This window comes from Palaemon carinicauda, chromosome 21, assembly GCF_036898095.1.
Source record: "Palaemon carinicauda isolate YSFRI2023 chromosome 21, ASM3689809v2, whole genome shotgun sequence".
Taxonomy (NCBI): Eukaryota; Metazoa; Arthropoda; class Malacostraca; order Decapoda; family Palaemonidae; genus Palaemon; species Palaemon carinicauda.
Genome location: NC_090745.1, coordinates 114,979,846 through 115,005,625, shown reverse-complemented (window position 1 = coordinate 115,005,625; position 25,780 = coordinate 114,979,846). Strand labels below are relative to the sequence as shown.

The window sequence follows — 25,780 nt, the reverse complement described above, 5'->3', positions numbered from 1 at the left end:
GGAGCCTTCAGAACAACTATGACCTCTGCACGAAGGGCATAGGGAATGAGGATCCACCTCCGGTGGTGACATAAATGTGCCACATGATTTCAGGGGAACCCCGGGACACTTCCTCAAAATAGAGGACATCACATCTAACAATGAAAAAAGAAAAAGAGTTAATCAAAAACATAATAAAGAAAGGCTAGTCTGCCAGTCAAACAAAAGCAGGAGCAGCGGTGTTACCACTGCGATGGCTAGAATTCAATTGAAGGTATTCAGTAGCTACCGACCGGCAGTCCCCCACCACTAACAGGTGGATCACTACCGACCCGCGTTAACTACCTTGTTTAGGTTTTCTGCCGTATTTTTCAGCTCGCACTAGAATATCTCCTATAGTAAAGAATCATAGTTTGTATCAAGTGTAGGAACAAAAATATTTTAAGAACAGTAATAACATAAATATCTCTTATATAAACTATAAATACTTTAAAAAAACAAGGAATTGAAAAAAGACAGATTAGTGTGCTCGAGTGTACCCTCAAGCAAGAGAACTCTAACCCAAGATAGTGGAAGACCACAGTACAAAGACTATGTCCTGTTTAACAGATGTTGCTCTCAGCCTGGAAGACCCTGTATTATGTGATAAGTTTCATCATAGCTTTCAAGCTAGTATTATGAAAGTATCCCTCACCAAATTGAAAACATTCTTATAGGTAGTAGGTTGGCCAAGGCACCAGCCACCCATTGAGATACTACCGCTGGAGCGTTATTGGGTTCTTTGACTGGCCAGACAGACAATACTACATTGAATCCCTCTCTTCAGTTATGGCTCGTTTTTCTTTTGCCTACATATACACTGAATAGTCAGGCCCATTCTTTACACATTCTCCTCTGTCCTCATACACTTGACAACACTGAGATTACCAAACAATCCTTCTTTGCTCGAGGGATTAACTACTGCATAGTAGTTGTTCTGTGGCTACTTTCCTCTTGGTAAGGGTAGAAGAGACTCTTTAGATATGGTAAGCAGCTCTTCTAGGAGAAGGACACTCCAAAATTAAACCATTGTTTTCTAGTCTTGTGTGATGCCATAGCCTATATAATATGGTCTTTCACTGTCTTGAGGTAGAGCTCTCTTGCTTGATGGTACACTTGAGCACACTTTTCTATCTTATTTCTCTTCCTCTTGTTTTTTTTTAAGATTTTATAGTTTATATATGAAAGATCTATTTCAATTATGTTACTGATCATAAATTATTTATTCTAATTGTTCCTTAATTTTCTCGTAGTTTATTTATTTCCGTTTCCTTTCCTATTTTTCACTGTTAGAGCTCTCGGACTTATAGCATCTTGATTTTCCAACTAGGGTTGTAGCTTAGCTAGTAACAATAGTAATAATAATGCATGCCTTTCATGATGTCTATTAAATTACTTTCTCTTGTTCTTCCACTTCTCCTTGAATTATCCAGCTGTTTTATACACCTATGTTACCACTTAGTTGGTTACACTCAAGATGTTCCATGCATCTGATATATCTAAGAACATATTGTTGCACCTACAGTCAACATCCTGTTCAAAAAGTTTCCTTAGGTCATAGTGGCTGGGTCACCTCAAATTGTGTGGTGTTTACTCTCCCTCATGATCCCAAAGCCTATAGTCTTTCAGAATCAGTATTACTGTCCAGGAACAAATCACCAGACCACAATTTCCCAACAATCATTACCTTTTTGAATGAATGTCTACTGAGTTCAAAGTTACATTTTTTGCTGAACCTGATCTTGACATGTTTTTTGGTTTCTTCATGCAAAAATATGGCAAATGTTAATTTTCCTTTGTAACATATACATGTTCTTTTAATCTCCAGCCGCAGATTTTTTTTCAATAACTCAACTTCCTTACGATTAGTTAATACCTTACAAGATAGCTTTTCAATCACATGAACATTTTCTATCTTTAGATGATCTTTCGCCATTAAAAAATCAAGTACAAAATTAATAATAAAAATGGAAAATCTTTTTTGATTATTTGAACTGGATTGACTGGGTTTAAGGATTCAAACCAAAACACATAGCACTGGGGTCTGGAAGTCCATTCAGCACCAACATGCAATACGGAGAAAAGCCTGCCAATGGAGTATGGAAGAAGAGTTAATAGGATTGACAGCAAGATAGAAGAATGGAAACAAGAACAGAAGTATAGTAGAAGGCAAATAAAGTGAGAGCAGCTAGTGGCTGAAAGGACACTGTAAACATATTGAAGCAATATCGACAGTACACCTCAACGATACTACCCTACTACGAGATATTGACTGTTTGGAACTACCATTCAACAATTGTGATACAAAAGTCTAAGAATCCACAGCTGGGTTAACTATATCTTCCAATTACATAAGCTTACAGTTTGCATTCAAGCATATTTTCCCCATTGGGACCCTTGGGCTTATAGTATCCTGCTTTTTCCAACTAGGGTTGTACTTTAGCAAGTAATAATAATATTGATAATATAGAACCTTCATTGCCTAGAGACCAGGGGAGGAAAATCCTGTTCGACCTCCCTGAAAGGGGCAAATTTTCTGATCCACCTAGTCCAGGGCAAAGTCCACAAGGTCCAACCAAGGCTATGCCACTAAAGGTTTCGAAGCTTGAGGGGCACTGAAATGCTGATCAATTACTGAATTTCTCCCTGTAGGCAGAACCACACTTGCCTCTCCTAGGCCATTACACTCACAGATGAGCGCAAGAATGGCCAAAAAGAACTATCTGACTCCAGGGAGTCAACTTCCGCCGGCTTCCCAAGACTTCCAGCCTCTGAGCAACCATGTCCGTCGCCAAGAACATACTCCAGAGAATCTGATGCAGCCCCATGAATACGTCCTTTCTATCCCGAGGACAGGATCAGGCTCATAGTTGGGGTCCGACAAAGGCCAGGGCAGGCCTTTGGGGGAGATCTCCAGGTATGTGACCCGCTGGCACTTGGCAAGGACCACTGTGCCTCTGGGGCCACGGGTCAGAGCAGATGGTCAACCACAGGCCCATGGATCCGGAGGCATGTGTAGCAAGGCCTACCGCCCAACATGTGCACTTTGGTATGATGCCAAATGGCACCATCATCTCCTTCGCTTTCCCAATAATAAAGAAGGGAGGAGCTGATGTCCAAACCTTGCTTAAGTTAAGCTCATTGTCAACAGCATGCACAGTCAAGTCATAAGTCCCTTCATCCTCTGCAGGGGAGTGGCAAACAATTGTTAAGCCTAAAAAGGTAGCATGTCGGACCTCTCTCTTCTGATCCCTGTGTCTTACACCCCGGGGACCAGTCCAAGGGAATAAGTGCAGAAGCTTCAGAAGCAGAAACACTCCCCGAAAAGCAAGCAGTGGCAGAAGACTTCACAGGCATCTTCTAGGGCATTGCCCAGTCTACCCCAGACAAACACCTAACATGCTTCTTCCCCTTCAGAGCATACACTTGTCCCTGTACCGGAGGCCATGATCAACCCTCAGCACAAGGGGACCTACAAACAGACATTACCCCGACATGAACCACTGAGGGAGTGCTGATCTATATCGGATAACTCCTTGTTATCCATTCCAAGCACTTCTGAAAGCTATTTAGCCTAACTTTTAAAAGGACATTGCTTTTATGGTTTTAAATTAAATTTCCTTTTACTTTTTACTTATACCAAATTATATCAGCATCAATGACCTTCAATGTCAGGATGCCAGAAAACTCAAAATCCATCAATCAATCAACAACCGATTCCAGAACTGGCCAAAATAATCTTTGTATTTAAAGGACGAGGGTTTGTATTTCACGGAGGAACAATCATACTTTGGGGTAAACGTCAACACAGCTTCGAGTAGAAGCAATATGAATATCAGTGAAGTTTCACAAAAATAATAAGGTACTGTACTGTACTGTATAATTAATTAAACTACACTTATTTATACATTACTGTACTAATATATCTGAGGCAAGAGATATTGAGCCAAGGGGTGGGGATATATTTTTTGTAAGAATTCCTAAAAGATGGAACATTTTAAATGAATTTTAATTCTAATCAAATATTCTATCTTTCAAGTTCTTAGAAATTTTTAAAATATTTTGCAAAAAATTACTTTCTCTACTTATAAATCACTAAAGTATAATAAAATTAGCTTACTGATTTCATATAACCCGGTACTAAATGGCTAAAAACTTACATAAGAAGAATTAACTTCTGATTTTAACAAGCAGGAACTGCTCCTCAATCAAATATATAACTCCAACTCCATCTCTTCATCAAACATCCACCCTTTTTGCTCCATTTCAACGAGGAGTATACAGTATCTGCAGCCAACCTACGGAGGAGAGGGAAGAGCCCTTTTGTAAAATAGGATCTGCTTTTCAAAAAATTCTTAAAATTAGAAAAAGATACTCAAGAAGCAAACTCCATGAATGAAAATATGACAAATTTTATAAATAATTTGTATTTTTCCTAACTATAAAAACCTGAGTTCTTTACTTATAAAAGGAGGAGTTCAGTGACGGCTGGAATACGGCACTTAAAAAATTTTAACGTGTAATAACTGGCCGGTACAGTAGACCCCCGGGGTATGGCGTCCCCAGCTTACGTTTTTTTTACGTTAAAGTGTGGAATACAGTACAATGTTTTTTCGTCCCCTCGTTACAACATTTTTCCCCACCTTGTGGCATCGAATTCCAAAACTCAAACTTGGCGGTTTTTACGCGTACGACTGTGCGAGTCACTAGCTTACCACCACGCTCATACGTAACTGCATACGTCACTAAGAAGCTGGTCTGCTATTGATCGGCGTCACTAAGATGCCGATACGCTATTGGCCGAAATCCCTCCCACAATGCCTGAGAGAGATGCTGCCTCTCTCTCTCTCTTTGTCATACGCGTGCTCAGTTCAGAATCTCGTGTGCGTTTCGTAAAGACTAGATCTCGTGTGAGTGCTTGCGATATCGTATTTTTGTGCATTTTAGTGCTTAATTATAACTTTAATTCGTTAGCCATGGGTCCCAAGATTGCTAGTGATGTTAAAGGGAGAAGTAAGAAGATGATTACTATGGAAACAAAGCTGGAGATCATAAAGAAATATGAAGAAGGCATGCGCATCGTTACCCTCGCTAGTATGTATGGCCGTAACCAGTCTACGATTGGTACAATTATCAAGAATAAGGAAGCCATTAAAGCAAGTAAGTCTTCTAAAGGCATGACTGTCCTTGCCAGTGGAAGGACCTCAATCAACGACAAGATGGAGAGACTCCTTCTTCTATGGATTAAAGAGAAGGAAATCGCTGGTGATACACTCACGCAATCGGTAATTTCGCACAAGGCGAGTGCCATCTTTGCCGATCTCGTGGAAGCCCAGAGAGACGGCGGAGATGAAGGAACGTCGCAGCAAGTCCCCCAAGAGTTCAAGGCTTCTCATGGGTGGTTTGATCGCTTTAGGAAGAGGACTGGTATTCACTCAGTCGTCAGGCATGGAGAGGCGGCCAGTTCTGACAAGAAAGCAGCAGAAGAATTCCTCAAGAAGTTTGAGAAAGTAATTTCCAGAGAAGGCTACATTCCTCAGCAAGTGTTTAACTGTGATGAAACTGGCCTTTTCTAGAAGAAAATGCCCTGCCGTACATATATCACAGCTGAAGAAAGGAAACTTCCTGGCCATAAACCAATGAAGGACAGACTTACCCTTGCATTTTGTGCAAATGCCAGTGGGGACTTAAAAATTAAGCACCTACTGGTATACCAATCCGAGAATCCTCGTGCCTTCAAGGCACAAAATATCACGAAGGAGAGGCTATCAGCATTTTGGAAGTCTAATGCCAAGGCCTGGGTCCCGAGGACCATATTTATTGAGTGGATAAACGTCTGCTTCGGTCCTGCTGTCAAGAACTTTTTAGAAGAGAACAATCTTCCTCACAAATGTCTCCTGGTACTGGACAATGCCCCTGCTCACCCTCCTGGCCTTGAGGACATCATTCATCCTGACTTCTCCTTCAACAAGGTTCTCTATCTGCCACTGAACACCACCCCTCTTCTCCAGCCTATAGACCAGCAAGTGATTGCCAACTTTAAGAAGCTTTACACGAAGCATCTGTTCAAAAGATGTTTCGAAGTGACCGAAGGCACTTAACTCACCCTCCGTGAATTTTGGAAGGGGCATTTTGACATCGTTCAATGCCTGAAGACGATCAACAAAGCTTGGAATGAGGTTTCACGGCGCACCTTAAACTACTCATGGAAGAAACTGTGGCCGGCTGTTGTGGCAGAACAAGACTTCGAAGGTTTCGATCCCTCAACAGAAGACGAGGCCGTTGATGATCCTGCCCCTGAGGGTGATGTTGAGGAAATAATTTCAATCGGGAGATCCATGGGGCTTGTTGTCAATGAGGCTGACGTCCATAACCTTATCGAGAAGCACAGGGAGGAGCTTACGACTGAAGACTTGAAAGAGTTGGAGGCAATGCAGTTGACCATCATTCAAGAAGAGCAAAGCTCTACTAATGGTGAGGACGGGGGGGAGACTGAAGAAACGACATCGGCAGAAATAAGGGAAGCTATCGGTTGGTATGAAAACCTTACGAGTTTCATTAAAAAGAAACACCCAGAAAAACTTCACACAAGTCGTCTTATGGAGAGTGTTAATGACAAGTGTATGAGTCATTTTAGAAATATGTTGAGGAATCGTCAGAAACAGGCTTCTTTGGATAGATATTTCTCTAAAAGAGATATGTCAGAAAGCAATAAGGAGTCCCTGCACCTTGCTGGAACCTTGCTGCGCAAGGGCTGCGGCCTACGTAAGCTGTGTGTGAAGGTATGAAGTGTGACTCGTCCTAGGAAGTTGACCTGTAGTCCTTTAGATGGAAACTTTAGGCTAGGACTCTCCCAATACCACCTCGTCAGGGTATGGGGACATGACAGTATTAGCTTAATACTAGGAACACAAGGAAACATGGTTTACCTGCAGTGGTTCGAGGTCAGCTGTGCAGAGAACCCAGGATGCTGCTTTCCCCAAGAGGGGGGAGGATGAAGAAAAGAATAAGGGCCAGACAAACCTTTTCATTCATGCAGACTAAGACCGGGTAACAATGCCCTCAACCTTCTGCTACTTGTCCATTAAGGAGCCTGAGGTTTAAACCAGCTGTTGTGTAGCCACCACAGGGCCGATAGAGAACGTATCGAGCCTCCTGTGGGTCACGTCTTGCAGGTAGTGGGCTGTGAAGGTCGTCTGACGCTTCCACACCCTGCTTGTAGAACCTGCGTCACTGAGAAGTTCTTCTTGAAGGCCAGGGACGTAGCTACGCCCCTGACATCATGTGCTCTAGGGCGACGTGATGGAGGAGGGTCAGGATTCAGGGACAGATGGATTACCCCCTATGAATCCATGCTGAGATAGTATTCTTGGTAACCCTCCTCTTTGTTCTCCCAGTGCTCACAAACAATGCCTGCACTTGGGGACGAACTGCAGCCGTTCTTTTGAGATATAGCCTCAGACTCCTTACTGGGCACAGTAGGAGATGGTCTGGGTCATCTGTTACAGAACGAAGACTCGAAATCTGGAAAGAGTCGAACCGAGGGTCCGGCACTCCCGGATTCTGAGTCTTAGCAACAAACTCAGGGAAGAATCTGAACGTTACCTCCCCCCATCCCCTTGAATGGGCGATGTCATACGAGAGACCATGAAGTTCACTGACTCGCTTGGCCGAGGCCAAAGCTAGTAGGAACACCGTCTTCCAGGTTGGGTGGCGATCTGAAGCCTGGCGTACAGTAATGGTTTGTAGGGAGGTCTCTTAAGAGACCTGAAAACTCGAACCACGTTCCATGGAGGAGGTCTCACTTCCGACTGGGGGCAGGTAAGTTCATAACTTCGTATGAGTAGGGAAAGTTCCAGCGAAGAAGAAATGTCCACTCCTTTGAGCCTGAAGGCTAGACTTAAGGCTGAGCGATAACTTTTATACTGCCGAGACTGAAAGGCGCATTTCTTCTCGCAAATACACGAAGAACTCCGCTATTGCTAGAATAGTGGCATCGAGTGGAGAGATACCCCTTCCACGACACCAACCACAGAAAACTCGCCACTTTGCCTGGTAGACCCCTGCGGATGACCTTCGTAGGCGTCCAGACATCCTGTTAGCAACCTGTTGCGAAAATCCTCTCTCCGCGAGGAGATACTGGATAGTCTCCAGGGGTGAAGTCGAAGCGAAGCTACGGCTTTGTGAAAGATGTTGGCGTGTGGTTGTTTGAGTAGCTCGTGTCATGGAGGGAGTTCTCTCGGAAGTTCCGTTAGGAGTTGCAGAAGGTCTGGAAACCATTCCGCGTGATGCCATAGCGGAGCTATAAGGGTCATCGAAAGATTGACCGATATTCTGGTCTTATTGAGTACCCTCCTCATCAGACAGAACGGGGGAAAGGCGTATATGTCGATGTTATCCCACCGTTGTTGGAAGGCATCTTGCCAGAGTGCCTTGGAATCCGAGACTGGGGAGCAGTACAGCGGGAGCTTGAAGTTCAGCGCTGTAGTGAACCGATCCACAGTTGGGGAACCCCACAAAATCAGTACTTTGTTGACTACTAGATGATCCAAAGACCACTCGGTACTCACTATCTGAGACCCTCTGCTCAGACTGTCGGCGAGCACATTCCTCTTGCCTGGAATGAAGCGAGCCGATAGTGGAATCGAGTGGACTTCGGTCCATCTCAGTATCTCTACTGCGAGATGGGATAGCTGCTCTGAAAAGGTACCTCCCTGCTTGTTGATGTAAGCCACTACTGTGGTGTTGTCGCTCATCACCACCACAGAGTGACCCGCCAGGTAATGTTGGAACTGTTGAAGGGCCAGGAATACAGCCTTCATTTCTAGCAGATTTATATGGAGGCACTTTTCAGATTCTGACCACAGGCCTGAGGTCCTGTGGTGCAGAACGTGGGCCCCCCACCCTTTCTTTGAGGCGTCCGAAAACAGCATCAATCCGGGGGGAGGACGAGAAGATCCACTCCCCTTCGTAGGTTCTCGTCTGTCAACCACCACTGAAGGTTCGTCCGTTCCGCAGGACCCATAGGGGTCGTGACGTTCGGGGAATCGTGACCTTGATTCCACCGAGACTTGAGTTGCCATTGCAGAGATCTCATTCTGCGGCGACCGTTGGGAACTAGACGGGCCAGGGATGAGAGGTGACCGAGGAGACGTAACCACGATTGGGCTGGGAGCTCTTCTCGTCTGAGGAAAGGACTCGCGACCCTCCTCAGCCTTGCTATCCTGTCGTCTGATGGGAAGGCTTTGTGGAGATTGGTGTCTATGATCATTCCTAGATATACCAGTCATTGAGTAAGAAGCAGAGAAGACTTCACGAGATTTACCATGATCCCCAGATCTCGGCAAAGTCCCAGAAGTTTGTCTCGGTGTCGAAGAAGGGCTGACTCCGAGTCTGCTAGGATCAGCCAGTCGTCCAGATAATGGAGGAGACAGATGCCGATCCTGTGTGCCCACAACGATATTAGATGAACACTCTGGTGAAAACCTGTGGTGCTGTGGAGAGACCGAAACACAGCACCTTGAACTGGTAGATCTTGTTGTCTAGGCTGAATCTTAAGTACTTCCTTGAAAACGGATGGACTGGGATCTGGAAGTACAGTGAACCCTCGTTTATCGCGGTAGATAGGTTCCAGTCGCGGCCGCGATAGGTGAAAATCCGCGAAGTAGTGACACCATATTTACCTATTTATTCAACATGTATATTCAGACTTTTAAAACCTTCCCTTGTACGTAGTGCTGTTAACAAACTACCCTTTAATGTACAGAACACTTAATGCATGTACTACAGTACCCTAAACTAAAACAGGCACAAATATTAAAGGTGATTTTATATCATGCATTTCCTAAACATGCTAAAAAGCACGATAAAAAATGGCAACCAATGTTTTGTTTACATTTATCTCTGATCATAATGTAGAAACAAACTGGAGGTTGAGCTTTGCTTATTACCCAGACATATTTCCCATACTTTTCCCTTAGAACTACATCACATTTTCCAACTATATATATATATATATATATATATATATATATATATATATATATATATATATATATATATATATATATATATATATATATATATATATATATATATATATATATATATATATATATATATATATATATATATATATATATATATATATATATATATATATATATATATATATATATATATATATATATATATATATATATATATATATGTGTGTGTGTGTGTGTATATATATATATATATATATATATATATTTATATGTATACACATATACATACCTACATATATACATAAATACATGCATACATATATATATATATATATATTACTGTATATATATGGGTTATGGAAAAAATCCGCGAAGTGGTGAATCCGCGATGGTCGAACCGCGAAGTAGCGAGGGTTCACTGTACGCGCCCTTCAGGTCCAGTGTACACATGAAGTCTTGCGGTCTCACTGCAAGTCTGACCGTGTCTGCCGTCTCCATGCTGAACGGGGTCTGCTTGACAAACCTGTTCAGAGCTGAGAGGTCGAGGACTGGTCTCCAGCCTCCAGACACCTTCTTTACAAGAAAGAGTCGACTTATGAAGCCTGGGAACCCGTCGACGACCTCTTGGAGAGCGCCCTTCTTCAACATGGTCTCAACTTCTGCCCGAAGGGCTTGCCCCCTTGCCGATCCCATGGCAAGGGAGCTCAACGACACTGGATTCGCTGTCAGGGGAGGTAGAGATGTTGTGAACGGGACGCGATTTCCTTGACTGATTACGGAAATCGTCCAGGAATCGGCCCCGAGTTGCTGCCACCTGTTTGCGCAACTTTGTAGGCCTTCCCCCCACTGGTGGACATGCAGGGGGACTGCCAATCCTAGCGTTTGCGGCCTCGGCCACTCCCTCTAGGATTCTTTCCTCCCCTTGAGGACTTTTTGCCTTTCTTGTCCTTGACAGGAAAGGGCTTCGACACCATTGTCTTCGCTGTAGCTGCCGGTTTCATGGTCTTGGTAGGACGTGGTTGCTGGGTTGCTGGAGGTTTATTGGGCTTCGATGTTTAAGCTCTATGTAGGAGAGAGTCCTGGTTGGACTTCCTCCACCTCTCAGCTGCCTGCTCCACGTCCTTAGGCTCGAACAAATTCTTCCCCAAGATGGAAGAATGCCTGAGCCTGCTGATCTCGGTACTGGGGACCTTTTGGTGGAATATCTCAGACACCAAATCTCGACGTTTCAAGATGGTATCAGCCCGCAAGTTCGAGACTTGGTGGGCTAGAGACTCGATGGTACGAGTGCCTGAGAGTAAAAAGGTCTCCATGGCCTTCCTGGTACTCTCTTTGGACAAGTCCTCAGATCGTAACAGGATGCCCAGAGACCCTAGCCAGATGTCCAGCCACCAAGTTGCCTGCATGGCACACTTCGCCACACTCTCCTGGCTAAGGATCTCCGTTGCCGAGAACGATACTTGCCAGTTGGAGAGTCTCTCCAGAGGGACTCCCCTGGTAAGCTCTTCCAACGAGTGGTGTAAGGGAAGAGCTAGACAAGTCTCATCCATGATGTCAAAGTATCTCCTCTGATGGACACAAGGAGGCGGGAGGAGTTTGTTACCGGCGCTGGATCGGCTGGAGGAGGCAAGCTCAGAGAGCTGGCCTTCGACCTTGTCTCTGGCACTCTTAACCCCTTGAGACCAGGGCAAGCCGCACTGGCTTTTGAGTACCAAAGACTCGGTCCAAGACCGTGTTCTTGCCCTCACAAGGAGGAATCTCTGGATCCGCGAACCCATTGAGATTCCTCATAAGGGTCAGAACCTACCAGAACGCATGCTCTGATTCCTGTAGCTCTCCTCCTGAAGGGCTAGCAGCGAAGTCTCCTGTCCCCAAAGGCTCTTCTTGGGGAGACTCTTGGACGTTCTCTGACGGCTTGGCTGGCTCTGGTCTAATAATCCTTGAGGATGACTTCTGTAAAGTCTTGGAGTCCTTCGACTCCTTCCTGGGAGGTATGCAGGACTCCAACAGTGATGGTGGGAGGCTCTTCTCCACCCCTACCCGAGAAGACTTCCCTGCGCGAGGTGGGGTTTCCCTCAATGGTGCGATGGGGGAACGCCTCACCTTGCGTGACTCCCCTGAGGACGGGAAATCTTCGTCCGAAGGGGAGGGAGTGAAAGTCTGGGGGGGGAGGAGGCCTTCCTCAAAGTCTTCCGAGGAGTCAGCTTTGCCCTTGGAGAAGTTACCACGTCAGCTACTCCTCTCTTTCTCTTCAAGGGAGTTGAAGCTGCCACTGATTTGTGGCCCACCTCAGAGAGAACAGGCTTAAAAGCCTGCATGACCGCTCTGACTAGGGACCCAAACCAGGGCTGCTAACTGACAGCTGCGCTGTCAGACACTCCCTCTGGAGGGAAGGGGATCGTTCGATCCCTAGGAGGAGTTACCAAAGTAGGGTCTGCCTGAAAGGAAGAAGAAGGAGAAAAATCCCTGGACCTATCCAGAATCCTCCCTCCCTCCGGCGAGTGTTTAATAGTAAGAATAAATTTATTATTATGTGTAAATAACATAATTAGCATTGATATGTTTTTATATCTACCGTCTCCTCCCCCTCTGCCTCCACCCGCTACCAGCTCAAGTCACGTCACTCCAAAGGTAAATAAAATTTAATTTTTCCTTTACAGTACAGTACTGTACAGTATATAATTTTTATTTTTCCTGTACATGTTATTTAATTATATACTGTACAGTACATGTATATTATGTATAAGTATACTGTGGTACAGTGCTTCCTATACTATTTTGTTACATACTAATTTTCAATGTTTTTACCTGGGGTTTTGTACGCATTAGCTATTCTATTGCCCGCCATACGACATTTTCACCATAAGATACCAACTCCGGAACGGATTAATGTCGTATGGCAGGGGCCTACTGTAATTACTTGGACGGTAGCAGGGAGGCAACGGCAACCCCCCCAGCTTATTACAACCTCAATTGAATTGCAGCTGGGACTTTACGTCGGGGGTTGGTGATGGCGGGCAAGTTTGAGTAAAGAACTCACGTTTGTGTTGTTAAGGAAAATACAAATTATTTTCTAAATTTGTCATTTATTCCAAAAGCAATACAAACCATTTGTTCTTTACTTATAGAAGTGTTGAAAGATCTCTTGCTTAAGCTTCTGAGCAGCCCGGATAGATAAACTACAAAGCTAAGACAGCTGGTCAAGGTAGCGACTGCTTCCACAGAAAATCCAAAAGGATCGGCGAGCTCAGAGGGAGAAAAAGTCAAGCATACTTCTCAAATGAAAGGATAGCTTCCATTTAAGTGTGCTAAGGGCGCCAAGACGTAGATTATAAAGCAAACCTCCTAAGCAATTGGATCCCCGACTAAGAAGGGCAATCGGATGGCGAAGCAACTGCTTTCAATAACTGAGGCTAAAACATTGAGTCAACAGTAATCGCTAGGATGCATGTTGCTAGCGTTTCTTCGCCAAAGAATCGGCACACACCAGTGGAAACAGTTTCCCATAGAGGTTCTCTGATCCCAAGACTTCAGAGAAGTCTAACACCAAGGAGACAAAGGTGAGCCCCTAGGCTGACAGTTGTTCACCTTTAGCCAACCTAAAGAGTTAATACTGTAGAGCTATAATGTTAATCAAGTCTTCAACTTAAGGACAATATTCACGAAACACTAATGCATCACAACGGGAATAAAACCAATAGCTCAGGGAAATCTAACTCCAAGGAGATAAAGGTGAACCCCAGGCCCAACAGGTATTCACCTTTAACTAACCTATAGAGTTATTGGAGCCATGATATTAATCAAGTCCCCAATTTAATGATAATATCCACAAGACGTTAATGTATTATGACGGGAATTAAATTAAGAGTAAAATTTTCGTTTTGCCAATGACAGCCAACATGGAAGGAGACGTCTGTCTTTAGCCCCAGCTGAGATTAAAGCAAAGAAGACACGAGTGAGCTTCTTCCCGCTACCACTGGTAACAACCAGAAGAGTTGATGACACCTTGTTAAAAATTTAAAGTTTTTATAGTCGTATGCCAGCTTCTGCTGATTTCTTCTACACACAACCTGTAATATATGGCACTAGTGATAAGTTAGGGACTCGGTTCCATATGATGCACAGTTCCTTTTGACAAGTTACGGATGAAGCAGCAACTATGTTACACTCTCCTCTCTCTGCCAAATAACCCCCCCTTCCACATAAAGTTTTAAACAATTAATAAAGCACTAAAATGATATTTTAATTATAAAATAAATTTTTGAATATACTTACCCGGTGAATATATAATAGCTGCAACTCTGTTGCTCGACAGACAAAAAACAGTAAAAACTCGCCAGCGATCGCTATACAGGTTGCGGGTGTGCCCATCAGCGCCAACTGTCGGCCAGATACCACTCTCGATGTAAACAAAGACTCAATTTCTTCTCATCCCACTGCGTCTCTATTGGGGAGGAAGGGAGGGTCGTTTAATTTATATATTCACCGGGTAAGTATATTCAAAAATTTATTTTATAATTAAAATATCATTTTTAAATATTTAACTTAGCCGGTGAATATATAATAGCTGATTCACACCCAAGGAGGTGGGTAGAGACCAGTTAAATATGTTTACATCGTATAAGCTAAGAGTTTTTTATTTCATTTTGACAGTTATCAATATAAAAAAACCAAAATAAATAGGTACCTGGTAAGGAAGTCGACTTAGACGATTACTCTGCCTTGTAAGTACGTCTTCCTTACGGAGCCCCGCGATCCTCTTAGGATGCTGACAGACCCCCAGGAGCTGAAGTATCAAGGGCTGCAACCCATACAACAGGACCTCATCAAACCCCTAATCTGGGCGCTCTCAAGAAATGACTTTGACCACCCGCTAAATCAACCAGGATGCGAAAGGCTTCTTAGCCTTCCGGACAACCCATAAAAACAACATTAAAACATTTCAAGAGACAGATTAAAAGGATATGGAATTAGGGAATTGTAGTGGTTGAGCCCTCACCCACTACTGCACTCGCTGCTACGAATGGTCCAAGTGTGTAGCAGTTCTCGTAAAGAGACTGGACATCTTTCAAGTAAAATGACGCGAATACTGACTTGCTTCTCCAATAGGTTGCGTCCATTATACTTTGCAGAGATCTATTTTGCTTAAAGGCCACGGAAGTTGCTACAGCTCTAACCTCGTGCGTCTTAACTTTAAGCAAAGATCGGTCTTCCTCACTCAGGTGTGAATGAGCTTCTCGTATTAACAATCTGATAAAGTATGACAAAGCATTCTTTGACATAGGCAAGGATGGTTTCTTAACCGAACACCATAAAGCTTCAGATTGGCCTCGTAAAGGTTTAGTACGAGCTAAGTAGAACTTAAGAGCTCTAACAGGGCATAAGACTCTTTCTAGTTCATTGCCTACGATCTCCGATAAGCTGGGAATATCGAAAGATTTAGGCCAAGGACGAGAAGGCAGCTCATTTTTGGCTAGAAAACCAAGTTGCAGAGAACAAGTAGCTTTTCCTGACGAAAATCCGATGTTCTTGCTGAAGGCATGAATCTCACTGACTCTTTTAGCCGAGGCTAAGCATACCAGGAAAAGAGTCTTAAGAGTGAGATCTTTCAGGGAGGCTGACTGTAAAGGCTCAAACCTGTCTGACATGAGGAATCTTAGGACCACGTCTAAATTCCACCCAGGAGTAGCCAAACGACGCTCCTTAGTGGTCTCGAAAGACTTAAGGAGGTCTTGCAGATCTTTATTGTTAGAAAGATCTAAGCCTCTATGCCGGAAGACCGATGCCAACATGCTTCTGTAGCCCTTGATAGTGGGAGCTGAAAGGGATCGTCCTTTTCTCAGGTATAAGAGAAAATCAGCTATTTGGGCTACAGAGGTACTGGTCGAGGATACAGAAACTGACTTGCACCAGTCTCGGAAGACTTCCCACTTCGATTGGTAGACTCTAATGGTAGACGCTCTCCTTGCTCTAGCAATCGCACTGGCTGCCTCCTTCGAAAAGCCTCTAGCTCTCGAGAGTCTTTCGATAGTCTGAAGGCAGTCAGACGAAGAGCGTGGAGGCTTTGGTGTACCTTCTTTACGTGTGGCTGACGTAGAAGGTCTACTCTTAGAGGAAGCCTTCTGGGAACGTCTACTAACCATCGAAGTACCTCGGTGAACCATTCTCTCGCGGGCCAGAGGGGAGCAACTAACGTCAACCTTGTCCCTTCGTGAGAGGCGAACTTCTGCAGTACCTTGTTGACAATCTTGAATGGTGGGAATGCGTAAAGATCCAGATGTGACCAATCTAGGAGGAAGGCATCTATATGTATTGCTGCTGGGTCCGGGACTGGAGAGCAATAGATTGGAAGCCTCTTGGTCAGCGAGGTTGCAAAGAGATCTATGGTGGGTTGACCCCAAGTCGCCCAAAGTCTCTTGCACACATCCTTGTGGAGGGTCCATTCGGTTGGAATTACTTGACCTTTCCGACTGAGACAATCTGCTAGGACGTTCAAGTCGCCCTGGATGAACCTCGTTACTAGGGAGATGCCTCGATCTTTTGACCAGATGAGCAGGTCCCTTGCGATCTCGTACAACGTCAGTGAGTGGGTACCTCCCTGTTTGGAGATGTACGCCAAGGCCGTGGTGTTGTCCGAGTTTACTTCAACCACTTTGCCTCGAAGGAGATACTCGAAGCTTCTCAAGGCCAGATGAACCGCCAAAAGCTCCTTGCAGTTGATATGCATGCTCCTCTGACTCGAGTTCCACAGACCTGAGCATTCCCGACCGTCCAGCGTCGCGCCCCAGCCCAAGTCCGATGCGTCCGAGAAGAGAACGTGGTTGGGTATCTGAACTGCCAGGGGAAGACCCTCTCTTAGGCTGATATTGTCCTTCCACCAAGTCAGACAAGATTTTATCTTTTCGGAAATCGGGATCGAGACCGCCTCTAGCGTCTTGTCCTTTTTCCAGTGAAAAGCCAGATGGAATTGAAGAGGACGGAGGTGTAGTCTTCCTAGTGATACAAATTGCTCCAGGGATGACAGCGTCCCTACCAGACTCATCCACAGCCTGACTGAGCAGCGTTCTTTCTTCAGCATCTTCTGGATGGAGAGCAGGGCTTGATCTATTCTAGGGGCCGACGGAAAAGCCCGAAAAGCTTGACTGTGAATCTCCATCCCTAAATACAGAATAGTTTGGGATGGGACCAGCTGCGACTTTTCCAAATTGACTAGGAGTCCCAATTCCTTGGTCAGATCTAGAGTCCAATTGAGATCCTTCAGACAGCGACGACTGGAAGAGGCTCTGAGTAGCCAGTCGTCCAAATAAAGGGAGGCTCGGATGTCCGATAAGTGGAGGAATTTCGCCACATTCCTCATCAACCTCGTAAACACGAGAGGAGCTGTGCTTAGGCCAAAGCACAGGGCCCGAAACTGGTAAACCACATCTTCGAAGACGAATCTCAGAAAGGGTTGGGAGTCTGAGTGAATGGGGATGTGGAAGTAGGCGTCCCTTAGGTCTAGAGAGACCATCCAGTCTTCCTTTCTGACCGCTGCTAAGACTGACTTTGTGGTCTCCATGGAAAACTTCGTCTTTGTGACAAAGACATTCAGAGCACTGACGTCTAGCACCGGTCTCCAACCTCCTGTCTTCTTTGGTACTAGGAAGAGACGGTTGTAAAACCCCGGTGTTTGAAGGTCCGAGACTTTGACCACCGCTCCCTTCTCTAGCAAAAGAGACACTTCCTGTTTCAGGGCTTGTCTCTTTTCTTCCTCTCTGTACCTGGGAGAGAGATCGATGGGGGACGTCGCTAGAGGGGGTTTGCGTACAAAAGGGATTTTGTACCCCTCTGAGCAACCTCACAGATTGTTGATCTGTGCCTCTCTTCTCCCAGGCTTGCCAGAAGTTCTTGAGTCTGGCTCCTACTGCTGTCTGAAGTTGAGGGCAGTCAGACTATGCCCTTAGAGGACTTGGATCCTTTCCTCTTCCCTCGCTTCCCTTCGGCACGAGCACCTCCCCTGCTGGAGGCTCTGCCACGAAAGGGCGGGATAAACCGAGACGCTGGAGTGTCTATCCTCGGTCTAGCAGACAATGTAGGCAAAGGGGGAGCTTTGCGAGCCGAGGACGCAACTAGATCGTGGGTGTCCTTCTGTACTAAAGACAAGGCAATTTCCTTAACCAAGACTTCAGGAAACAGGCACTTGGACAAGGGCGCAAAGAGTAGCTCAGATCTTTGGCATGGCGTCACTCCAGCAGACAGGAAAGAACATAGAGACTCTCGTTTCTTCAGGACTCCGGACGTGAATGAAGCGGCAAGTTCGTTGGACCCATCACGGACGGCCTTGTCCATGCAGGACATAATGAGTAAGGAAACATCCTTATCAGCAGAAGAGATTTTCCTACTCAGGGCTCCTAAACACCAGTCTAGGAAGTTAAAGACTTCGAACGCCCTAAATATACCTTTAAGAAGGTGGTCCAGGTCCGATGGTGACCAACAAATCTTCGAGCGTCTCATGGCAAGGCGGCGGGGAGAGTCTACAAGACTTGAGAAGTCGCCCTGGGCAGAGGCAGGAACTCCCAAGCCGAGAACTTCTCCCGTGGCATACCAGACGCTCGATCTAGACGAGAGTTTAGATGGGGGGAAGGCAAATGCTGTCTTCCCTAAACTCTTCTTGGTCTCTAACCAATCGCCCAACAGCCGCAAAGCTCTCTTGGATGAGCGAGAGAGAACGAGTTTAGTAAAGGCAGGCACGGTAGCAGGAACGCCTAATACAAACTCCGACGGCGGCGAATGAGGAGCCACAGAAACAAAGTGGTCAGGGAACAACTCCTTAAACACAGCCATGACTTTTCTAAAGTCCAAGGATGGTTGAGCTGCCTTAGGCTCATCAAGTTCTGAAGGTTGATCCTCTTGTGGTTCAGCAACGTCCTCATCTGACAGTTCCTCATCCGATAACTGATGAGAAAACGGCAAAGGAGTGGGCAACGTTTGACTCGCCGAGTCCGGTCGCACTGGTGCATGCGTGACGGAGCCGGACGCAGCGTCATGGAACTGCTGAACAGTCTGGGAACTGTCAACAACCATAGGTGCGCGAGGACGCACAGCGTCCACCCGAGACTGTTTAGACCGTCTGGGTTGTGCAGTCAACACCATACCGGGTTGCGGAGGTTGACGCACCGCGTCAAAACAAGTCACCTGTGATGGTTGATGAACGTCCTGAACGTCAACAACCACCTCCGTGCGTTGCCTAACGTCAACGTGCGGCTGGAAACCCACACTGGGTCGCATCGGTGGAGGTACAACCCCAACTGGTTGACGCGAGAAAGCTACCTCAACGTCAACAGGACGCACAACAGACCGCTTGGATGGTTGTTGGCCGGAAGGTTCAGCGGCAACCTTCTCCGCATTGAAGTCCTCCATCAAGGACGCAAGCTTGGACTGCATGTCCTGCAGTAACACCCATTTAGGGTCTACGGAAGCAGGTGCGGCAACAGACGGGGTGAGCGACTGAGGCGGCACAACTTTGCCTCTCTTAGGCGGCGAGCAGTCATCCGATGACGGCAACGGGTCCGAACTGTCCCAGTGGCTACAACCGGGACGTTGGACTTGTCCTGAAGGGACCGACTTACGTTTCAAAGGTCTGGAGACCTTGGTCCAAGGTTTCTTACGAGAAACACCTTCGGACGACGAAGTATAAATGGGCTCTCTCGTCTTACGTTGGTAGGGGCGATCTTGGGGAGATACGCCTGATACCATAGAGGGAACGTCTGTTCGCTGATCAAGGCCTCTCGAACCCATGAGTCGTACGACATTGCTTCTCCCCTGGGCTTGGGAGCTTGCAAGAGATCCCGGACTAGGAGGACGACAGGCACGAACAGACGAACCCTCAAGCGCAACACTGTTCACAACACTTTGAGAAACACTAGGCACTTTAACACTTTCCGCAGTGGCACTTTGGCACTTTAGTTCCTTTACGTCCACCATGAGTTGGTTACGGTCACTTGCTAGGGCCTCAACTCTCTCCCCCAAGGCATGGATAGCACGCATCATGTCTTGCATTGACGGTTCCTGAGTGCTAGGAGGGGGGTTAGGAACAACCACTACAGGGGAAGGATTAGGTTCAGGGGCATGTGGAGAGGAAAAATCTACCGACCTAGACGAACTTCTCCTTACCCTATCTCTCTCTAGTCTGCGTGTATATTTCTCAAATTCGATAAAATCGAATTCCGAAAGGCCCACGCATTCCTCACACCGATCTTCCAATTGACAGGTTTTACCCCGACAATTGGAACAAACAGTGTAAGGGTCGAGAGAAGCCTTTGGAAGACGCCTATGACAGTCCCTAGCATTACATTTTCTGAACTTGGGAACTTGTGAAAGGTCAGCCATTTTGAATTAGTCAAGGGAAAATTCCAAAAAACGATCTAAGTCATCAACAATGAATCCGATCCAAAAAAGAGTTCAAGGATTTATTTGAAGAAAAACACCTGTACTGCGAAAGCTCAAACCAAATTAAAGTACTTCACCAAATATGATGTGAAAAAACTCCAGGTTCAACAGCGAGTAAAGTACGTCTTGTCGACACGTCGACAGAGAAGAAATTGAGTCTTTGTTTACATCGAGAGTGGTATCTGGCCGACAGTTGGCGCTGATGGGCACACCCGCAACCTGTATAGCGATCGCTGGCGAGTTTTTACTGTTTTTTGTCTGTCGAGCAACAGAGTTGCAGCTATTATATATTCACTGGCTAAGTTAAATATTTAAAAATAAGGTTTGACAAATGGTCTTCGAGTTGATGGTTATGTGTAAAATGTTATAAATGAAACTGGTTTACATTAAGGATTAACCCCCTGTTCAGGAGTTCATGGCTATATACTGTAAGGCTTATATCATGGAAATTATTTAAATCACATATAAAAAGCCACTGGAAAGCAACACTACTAAACCGTAAGTATTAGCCTAATTTAAAAAAATGCTATTCTATTGCATAAGATAATCTTAGCTGTTAGAAGAACTGGTTAATTTTGATCTCGTTACCAACACTAACTATTAAACTTTGACACCTCACGTTCCTTCCTAACCCAACCTAGGATGTGATACGACCTGGGACACCTAACAAGATCTTACTCATCGTACATCAAAGTTCCTTTGCCTGTCGACTGGGTAAAATAAAACTAAGAAAGGGTTGTTTGCAGAAAGCTGGTTATTCAGTATCTTGAAACTAGCAAACAAATGGTGCTTCGGGTAAATCCTGAGGTTTCGGGGCAAAATCCCCCAACAAGTTTACGATACGCCCCACTAAGTTGTGTTATGTTTGCTCTAGTTAGTTTGTACAGTGTTTAAATAGAGTACTATATGAAATAACGTTGTTCACCAATCTCCAGAGGATTCCTGATAAGCTATACACAACTTTGGTACAGATAGTCACAAAAGTTTAATAACATGCCAGTACTTTGACCTTGTTTGGCATTTCTTTAACTGTTTTACCAAAATTATTACATTAAAAGTCAAAGACTAAAATAAATTTTTGGTCTAACCTACTGCAAGACAGACTATTGAACCCTAGATTAAGCAGAACGATGAACATTAAAGAAAGGAGTAGAAGCTACTGTGCAGGGGGCCAACTGGTAGCTATTCGTTAAACACGCAAGTTTAATTTTACATTAAAACAATTTTCCCAAAATGATTTTAATCAGCATATTTCAATAAAGCATTACTAGCAAATATTTATTGAAGGCCATAACCATGACCTGCTGGGTAAAAATGATGGAGGTAATCACATTCTAAGTTTGTATAATTGTTAATTAATGCCAGAATTCTAGCCCACAGGGCTAGTATTTAGTAGCGAGCGAAGCGAGCATCCGGCAGAGAAAAAACCAATAAATCATAAGCTCAATTAAGGTTACGATTTACAGTTATGAACGACTCCATAGAAAATGGGATGGAATGTCACGATTTCTAAGCGTCCGGAATTCCTGGTAAAGGAAAGCGGCAGTGTTTGGACCGTGTTTCATTGCTATTATTCGGTTTTAATTACGGTCACTTTTCTATTACGACTGGGTTTTTTATGTTGATAACTGGTGGAAACAACAAAGTTTAGACATTTAATTTTAATTATCATACAATTAAACAGATAAACTATATTTTAAGGTTTTTCAAATGAGACGGATGAGGACATCTAATGCAAAAACCATAGGTTTTAAGTTATGGTAGTAGACCCACCATAATTCAAAAACTAAGGATTTCCAATAGATATCATTATCCCAAAGGTTCAAAACACATATAATTACACCATAATCTGTTTTTCTTTAAAAGCCATAAGTGGTATTGTTCTAATATAGAAAAAAAAAAATAACCAAAACGCCTATCCCTAGGGTGGGTAAGCCCTTCTCAATAACAGACAATTCTACCGTATATTTTATAATGGAACATTATAAATATACATGCAATAACATTGAAATAACTCAACAATGCATGGGTTCTTACCCTGGCAAGTATTTCACGTGATGGATTATCATTTTTTTATTGTTTTCAAATATTACGAAATTTAACTCTTGCCGCTATGCAGGACACACAGACCCTTTGGCTCAGCAGTAGTAAAAATTAATGTATCTTTGTAACGGCTCCTCTCCTCATTTCTTCAGTCTATGTTTTTGTTCTTTAATGCTACTTTGATGAGGTTTGACATATTATTCAGCTATAATGTGAGCGTTATCTTGATAAGAACGTTTTTAAAGGTAAAGTTTTTGTAGTTTATGGAGGAAATATTTATTTTAATGTTACTGTCCTTAAAATATTTTATTTTGCTTGTTTCCTTTCCTCAACGGGCTAATTTCCCTCTTGAGGCCCCTGGGCTAATAGCATCCTGCTCTTCCAACTAGGGTTAAAGCTTAGTAAGTAAGTAAGTAATAATAATAATAATAATAATAATAATAATAATAATAATAATAATAATAATAATAATAATAATAATAATAATAAACTTACTTATTCCATGCTGATAGTACAATACGTTTGTTATAGCTTAAATATTTCGTCGTAGAAATTTTGTACTAAGCCCTGTTTAACTTTGTCCATCAAGTCTCTTAGCGTGCTTCAATGATCCTGGCTACTGAAGCTGTTATTTGTAACGTGATGACGAGATTCCTGTTGATAAAACTAGATTATTCATTTATCCGTTGACTTTTTCCAGCAGTTAAATGCCTCTCATTCATGTATTCCATAATTTTGTATTTTTTCATACTATATTTTCATTAATTTTCTTTGCCTTACCTGGTTTCGCAAGTCACTCACAGCTACTGCAGACAACCATCTCTCTCTCTCTCTCTCTCTCTCTCTCTCTCTCTCTCTCTCTCTCTCTCTCTCTCTCTCTCTCTCTCTCTCTCTCTCTCTCTCTCATTTTTAGCAAAAGTTGTAAATCATGTTTACTAGTCACAATACGTTATAAATGCAAGTTCTATCAAAGTCCTACTACATAACTGTTCTAAGCTACCTAACCTAGACTTTAAATACACACAATAAAGGTTACTTTAAAGTACTTGTTAGTTTAAACACACCCATAGCATTCATACGATAATAATTAACATGTAATTGATAAGAGAGATAAGGTGAAGGATGAAATGGAGAGAAGAGGTTTCGCGGAAGAGGATGCCTTTGATGAAAGGCATTGAAGAGGGTGCATCAGGCAACTGACCCCTTAATGTAGGGATAACGGTGAGAAAGATGTATTAGATAACATTACTCGTAAGTCTTTGATGTAAAGATTTAATTGGTCCACTACAAGTCTATTCCTGATGTATATTTAGTCTTGTCCAAAGAATACTTATCAGATCTCACAGGAAAATTAATGAAGAACTGTAGCTGCACTTGGGAGATAGAAATCTTAAACATCAACTTTCTCATCAGAGTCTATTTGCAGTTCAGGGAACGGAGGTAAAATAGGATATAAAGAAAGTGGAACTCGGTAAGAAGGAAGAATGAAAACCCTTAAGTACACTAGTGCAATGAAAATACTACTAACCTACATTTGATAACCTCATCTAACCCAATTCAATCTGTAAGTTGTCTACTTAAGACCTCACTATAAATAAAATATGCGTGCAAGGTGGTTGTTAACAGAGGCACGAGGTGAATGTAAGTAACCTACATTCCACAGATAATGAGTTTATATACAAGCAGTTCCGAGCAACAATGTCACAAAAAATTCAAACAAACTGATACATGCGAAGGCAAGCTTAAACAGGTACTATTATCATTGCGGGGAAGAGCGAGAGATAAAAAAGGGCAATCATGTTACAGTGTACAAGTAACCTATATTTAACAGATAACGAGTTTATATACAAGCAGTTCCGAGCAACAATGTCACAAAAAATTCAAACAAACTGATACATGCGAAGGCAAGCTTAAACAGGTACTATTATCAGTGCGGGGAAGAACGAGATATAAATAAGGGCAATCATGTTACAGTGTACAAGCATGTGAAACACATGCGGTACAAATGTTACACCTTTTAAAGCAAAGGTACAATGTACAAAACCCTGTACAGTTTTGAGCTTTTACAATGGGGTCAGTAATCTAATTAACATTCTGTAATTACATTTCCTCTCGGTGCGAACAGAGTAATGACATAGGGGTAATTTCGTTCAGGTGAGAGACTCCCAATCCATTTGGAGACAGGAAGGACTATATTCAGTGTGCGTTTAAAATCAAGGAAATAGAATGGGTGTTTCGTTACGAGATTTAAAAGGATAAAATCTAATAAATTTCCCATCTGTATTTTTATACGAATGGTCAATATTCCTTTAAAGGCTTCAAGACCGCTCATAAGTGGCAGAGGCAAGGGACAGTGATATTACCATATAACGCAGGACAGTGCCCTAAAGAATAACCATATATATGATCAGCGCCTCCGCCCCCTCTCCAACCAAGCTAGGACCAAGGAAGGTCAGGCAATGGCTGCTGATCATATATCATATATCATATGGCTGCTGCTCTCCCAAATCCCCCATCCTTAGCTCACAAGGATATGATAGTGTGAAACTGTGAAAGAAGCCCCTCTTCCCACATACAACTTCCCGCCTAGCTTCCACCCCCTAAAAAAATAAAGAATTAATTCCACCATAAGAGGTTCAAATAAGAATCCTCGATTTTGTATATAATTTTTAAGATATTCCAATATATTCCAAATACTATAAATGTAAACAACAATTTAAAACGCATCAACTTAAGTCTATAATGCAGCAAACGTTAAGCTAAAATTAAACATATTTGTACCTTTATTATGTTCTCTTAAATGCGTTGGCAGCGATCAGCAGTTTCGTACCTTTAATCTATTTTAATATTATACAAGACGAAATTGCCATGTGCTTAAACCTACTTTACGCTGCTTGTCTGTCCTTTCACTGATACTTAACAATTATATCGATATCATCTTTTATTAAAATAGGGCGTTTATATATATATATATATATATATATATATATATATATATATATATATATATATATATATATATATATATATCTACATATACATACATACATACATATATATATATATATATATATATATATATATATATATATATATACACATACATACATACATACATACATATATATATATATATATATATATATATATATATATATATATGGATATATATATATATATATATACAGTATATATATATATATATATATATATATATATATATATATATATATATATATATATATATATATATATATATACATATATATATATATATATATATATATATATATATATATATA

General features: G+C 43.1%; 1 long non-coding RNA gene across 1 annotated transcript in view; it reads right to left on the bottom strand.

The window, feature by feature from the left end:
- The window catches only part of LOC137614753 (uncharacterized), a 30,163-nt gene extending 25,852 nt beyond the window's left edge, over positions 1–4,311 (bottom strand). The window contains exon 1 of the long non-coding RNA XR_011039150.1: positions 4,179–4,311. This is a non-coding gene — a long non-coding RNA (uncharacterized lncRNA). The remainder of the gene's footprint in view (positions 1–4,178) is intronic.
- Positions 4,312–25,780: the final 21,469 nt, after the last annotated feature.